The following is a 6000-nucleotide window of genomic DNA, read 5'->3' as shown; positions in this document are numbered from 1 at the left end:
GGTGGAAAAGGGGCGACCGTACGGTTTTGTCAGACGCTGTCTGACATAAAAACTCTGAAAGCCGTGCTCGCGCTGAGTTCCCTCCGATGTTTTTAGGCGGTTAGTATTACTGCCAAACAACACAACACATTTGCCATGTTCTATCTGACCGGCGTTGATCATCATGATAAAGAAATAACCGCTCGCACAGGCGATACAAAAGAAAAAAGAAAAAATGAGAGAAATCTGACGGAGACACTGAAGTCACACTCGGATCAGATTACACACACAACCCCTCCCTCCATTGAAAGTCACATGAGAGAGCCCTCCCCTCCCTGAAACAAAGATATTATAAGATAAACAAGAAGACTGCAGCCAGCTTGGTTATGAAGACGAAGCCATTATTTTGCCCCGAGATGCATGGGAGTCTCCAGCCTTTACGTGAGTGACAATACAGGGGCTGGGCTGCCTCGTGCTGTTTTCAGGAAGGGAGGGGGTGAGGCATTTTTTTCTTTTTTTTTGCGATCACGTGATCGGAGTGTTGTGCTATCATCCGATGCTAGTTGATAAAGTGCCCGGGTGTGTAGAAAGACGATTGAAAGTAATCAATAAAAACATGCGGTAAACGTAGAAATCCTCTTCCCGCACGTGACGTTTGAGATTTGAACCACGTAGAAATCTCTTCCTTCTGTAGTGTCTTCTCTATTTTCTCTCTAGTGTCTTTCTTCTCTAGTTTCTCTCTTCCTTCTCTAGTGTCTTCTCTATTTTCTCTCTTCCTTCTGTAGTGTCTTCTCTAGTTTCTTTCTTCTCTCTCTCTAGTTTCTTCTCTAGTGTCTTTCTTCTCTAGTTTCTCTCTTCCTTCTCTAGTGTCTTCTCTATTTTCTCTTCTCTAGTTTCTCTCTTCCTTCTCTAGTGTCTTCTCTATTTTCTCTCTAGTGTCTTTCTTCTCTAGTTTCTCTCTTCCTTCTCTAGTGTCTTCTCTAGTTTCTCTCTTCCTTCTCTAGTTTCTCTCTAGTGTCTTTCTCTCTATTTTCTTTCTTCTCTCTTCCCTCTCTAGTGTCTTTCTTCTCTCTCTAGTTTCTTCCTTCTCTAGTGTCTTCTCTATTTTCTCTCTCTAGTTTCTTCTCTCTCTAGTTTCTCTCTTCTCTCTCTAGTGTCTTCTCTATTTTCTCTCTAGTTTCTCTCTTCCTTCTCTAGTGTCTTTCTTCTCTCTCCTCTAGTTTCTCTCTAGTGTCTTTCTTCTCTCTTCCTTCTCTATTTTCTCTCTAGTGTCTTTCTTCTCTCTCTAGTTTCTTCCTTCTCTAGTGTCTTCTCTATTTTCTCTCTCTAGTTTCTTCTCTAGTGTCTTCCTTCTCTAGTGTCTTCTCTATTTTCTCTCTAGTGTCTTTCTTCTCTAGTTTCTCTCTTCCTTCTCTAGTGTCTTCTCTAGTTTCTCTCTTCCTTCTCTAGTTTCTCTCTATTTTCTTTCTTCCCTCTCTAGTGTCTTTCTTCTCTCTCTAGTTTCTTCCTTCTCTATTTTCTCTCTCTAGTTTCTTCTCTCTCTAGTTTCTCTCTTCTCTCTCTAGTGTCTTCTCTATTTTCTCTCTTCCTTCTCTAGTGTCTTTCTTCTCTCTCTAGTTTCTTTCTTCTCTAGTTTCTCTCTAGTGTCTTTCTTCTCTCTTCCTTCTCTATTTTCTCTCTAGTGTCTTTCTTCTCTCTCTAGTTTCTTCCTTCTCTAGTGTCTTCTCTATTTTCTCTCTCTAGTTTCTTCTCTAGTGTCTTTCTTCTCTAGTTTCTCTCTTCCTTCTCTAGTGTCTTCTCTATTTTCTCTCTAGTGTCTTTCTTCTCTCTCTAGTTTCTCTCTTCCTTCTCTAGTGTCTTCTCTATTTTCCCTCTAGTGTCTTTCTTCTCTAGTGTCCTCTCTCTCTCTAGTTTCTCTCTATCTCTATCCACACCCACTTCCTCTCTCTCACTTCCTCTCTCTCACTTCCTCTCTCTCATTTCCTTTCTCTAGCCACACCCCCTTCCTCTCTGCCACACCCCTTTCTCTCTCTCTCACTTCCTTTCTCTAGCCACACCCCCTTCCTCTCTCTAGTCACACCCCCTTCCTCTCTCTCATTTCCTTTCTCTAGCCACACCCCCTTCCTCTCTCTCACTTCCTCTCTGTAGTCACACCCCTTCCTCTCTATCCACACCCACTTCCTCTCTCTCACTTCCTCTCTCTCACTTCCTTTCTCTAGTCACACCCCTTCCTCTCTATCCACACCCACTTCCTCTCTCTCACTTCCTCTGCCACACCCCCTTCCTCTCTCTAGTCACACCCCCTTCCTCTCTCTCACTTCCTCTCTCTCATTTCCTTTCTCTAGCCACACCCCCTTCCTCTCTCTCACTTCCTCTCTGTAGTCACACCCCTTCCTCTCTATCCACACCCACTTCCTCTCTCACTTCCTCTCTCACTTCCTCTCTGTAGTCACACCCCTTCCTCTCTATCCACACCCACTTCCTCTCTCTCACTTCCTTTCTCTAGCCACACCCCCTTCCTCTCTCTAGTCACACCCCCTTCCTCTCTCTCACTTCCTCTCTCTCATTTCCTTTCTCTAGCCACACCCCCTTCCTCTCTGTAGTCACACCCCTTCCTCTCTATCCACACCCCCTTCCCCTCTCTCACTTCCTCTCTCTAGTCACACCACTTCCTGTCTCTCTCCTTGTATTAAGATTTCAGCCAGATCTGGATTTTATTTTCATAACCACCTTGTTTTATTGTCCTAGACCACCGGGGGGCACCACCGCCCACTCCCATACATGGTCCCGGGCCCATACATGGTCCATGACTTATCAACCGGTAGGAGAACTCGCGAGTGATGGAGCAGGTAGAGTCTTTCCGCTGGTGCAGGTAGGGTCTCTAACCATTGCGCCACCACAGCGTTCTCCTGTCTGAGTGAGATTTCCGGGCGCTTATATCTTCTTCGTTCTTCAAAGTAAAGTTTCAGAGCAAAGAGCAGAGCGGGATTTGAACCCACAACGTCTGGATCATGTGTTCAGCCATGTAACACACTGAGCTACCGGGCTCTCTGTGTTCTGTCATGGTTTCTCCTCTGTATTATCTGACTAACATCCATGATAACACTTAAAAGCATCAAAGACACATGAGATGGAACAGCAAACGCTGTTAAGATGCTCTGTATATGATCCCAAGGCCCCATTTGAAGTGACAACCAGAAGAACAACCTAAAACAGAAGCAAAACTATGAGGAATCTCAGAGAGCTGAATCAAAGAGAGCTCTGTGGCTCCCAGTGTTAAGACAATGTCTATGTGAGCCAGAGGTAGTGAGTTCAAACCCAGCTGAGCTCATTCTTCTTTCACGCTGGAGCATGTTTTGGAGAAGAACACTGGAAAAAGATGCAAAGCAGAGGAGGAGCATGGTGGCTCTCTGGGTTAAACTGCTGTGTATGTGAGCCACAGGTCATGGGTTCAAGTCCAGCTCATGTCTTTCTGCCCAACACATGTTTTAAAGAGTGACACCCAAAGAACACCCTAAAAGTGTGGATGATTAGAGAGAACTTGGTGGCTCCCTCTGTTAAGACACTGTGTACATGATCCTCAGGTTGTGGGTTCAAACCCAGACAAGGCTCTTCTATCTGAATCATAGATGGGGGTCTGTGGCCAAATACCTATTATTCATTTGGGTGTCCTTGACATGAAGATGTTTGAGAATCATTGTGTTGATGAGAAGAGGCAGCTGAATGGGTAGAGAGGCTGCCTGGAAAGCAGAAGGTCCTGGGTTCGAATCCCGGTCCTGACAATGTGTCAAGGCCTTAACTACTCTTCTGTGGGAATCAAATAGATTAATGGAAGGATGCTTGTTTGCTTAAACATGTGTAGTAACTGGTACCAATAGCCTAACAACTTATAGACTTGTTTGCACTCATTTCCCCTAAATTAGTGCAATTTAGGCTAATCCTGCCATATATAAACATCTATTCCATATACTCGTGCAAAACCAATCATGCACCGTAACAAGAGAAGAAAATTATTTTAGCAGAAAGTTCAGTTATTAATATCATTAGTAATGACATCATTAGTCATTCATATTATAATGCCATCATTCCGACCCCACGAGGACAGGGGTTGAGAACCCCTGTCCTAACCCATTAACCCATTAACCCATTAAATGGATTTTAAGGGGGTTTTTTTAGCTTAAAAAAAATAACAAATTGAGACCCTGTCTGTCCCACATTGTGACTGACAGGCATCAGGGTTCAAATTGAGACCCTGTCTGTCCCACATTGTGAACGACAGGCATCAGTGTTCACATTGAGACCATGTCTGTCCCACATTGTGACCGACAGGCATCAGGGTTCAAATTGAGACCCTGTCTGTCCCACATTGTGACCCGACAGGCATCAGGGTTCAAATTGAGACCCTGTCTGTCCCACATTGTGACTGACAGGCATCAGGGTTCAAATTGAGACCCTGTCTGTCCCACATTGTGACTGACAGGCATCAGGGTTCAAATTGAGACCCTGTCTGTCCCACATTGTGACTGACAGGCATCAGTGTTCATTGAGACCCTGTCTGTCCCACATTGTGACTGACAGGCATCAGGGTTCAAATGTCCTTATAGTTTAGTCCCCTAATAGTTGGCCTTCTGTTGTAAAGCTCTCTCATTGTCACTTTTTCTGAAAGATGTGTTTTTAAGCCTGTTAAAATAACATGAAAATGATTTCCCAAAAAAAAGTGAGACACCAGAGGAGTTTATAGTACCACAGACGAAAAACAGTCTAAGTCCAAATTTCAGACTGACCCCTCCACGAAAAGGCCTCGTTGTCCTGAACCCTTATCTATCATTTATATATTATGGATCAATAGTGTGGACTTAGACTGTTATTCGTCTGTGGTCATTCAGGGCGGGAACCCTGTTTGGTGTTTTAAGCATCATGTTATACTTTAGCTATTGAAAAATAGCAGATCTACAAGCTCATAGCGCGGCACCGAGAGCTTGTACATCTGCTTTTTTTTTAAAGTCGTGAAAATGTGTCACAAATCTTTGAATATATATTCTTTCAGAGTGAACGTTTTTAACTCAAATATTTGCTTCTGGAACAACATATTTTCAGATGGGGGTCGGCGGCCAATTACATATATTTTTGGGGGTCCTTGACATGAACATGTTTGAGAAAGACTGACATAAACATGAGGTTTTTCAGAAAACGGTCAGGATTTTAGAAGGCATTTGTAGAATCGACCTCAGGTCTAATAAATGGGTTAATAGCAACTCAAGAAGTAAATTGCTAACCCCGTAAACCCCGGAAAAACGAAAGGCTATAGTCCATGGTCTTGGACCGCATGCTATAGTGTGCCTTTTTTTCACAATTTCGGAGGATTTGAAAAAAGGTGAAAATCACGGAAAAGCGACAGGCTATAGTCCATGGTCTCGGAACGCATGCTATAGGGTGCCATTTTTCACGATTTCAGAGGACTTGAAAAAAAGGTGAAAATCAAGTAAAAGCGACAGGCTATAGTCCATGGTCTTGGACCGAATGCTATAGTGTGCCTTTTTTTCACAATTTCAGAGGATTTGAAAAAAGGTGAAAATCCCGGAAAAGCGACAGGCTATAGTCCATGGTCTCGGAACGCATGCTATAGGGTGCCATTTTTCACGATTTCAGAGGACTTGAAAAAAGGTGAAAATCAAGTAAAAGCGACAGGCTATAGTCCATGGTCTTGGACCGAATGCTATAGTGTGCCTTTTTTCACAATTTCAGAGGATTTGAAAAAAGGTGAAAATCACGGAAAAGCGACAGGCTATAGTCCATGGTCTCGGACCGCATGCTATAGGGTGACATTTTTTCACGATTTCGGAGGATTTGAAAAAAAGGTGAAAATCACGGAAAAGCGACAGGCTATAGTCCATGGTCTCGGACCGCATGCTATAGGGTAACATTTTTTCACGATTTCGGAGGATTTGAAAAAAAGGTGAAAATCACGGAAAAGCGACAGGCTATAGTCCATGGTCTCGGACCGTATTACGGACCACTCTT

Source organism: Electrona antarctica, assembly GCF_951216825.1.
Source record: "Electrona antarctica genome assembly, chromosome: 24".
Lineage (NCBI taxonomy): Eukaryota > Metazoa > Chordata > Actinopteri > Myctophiformes > Myctophidae > Electrona > Electrona antarctica.
The sequence above is the reverse complement of the archived record's forward strand: the minus strand, read 5'-3'. Positions refer to the sequence as shown.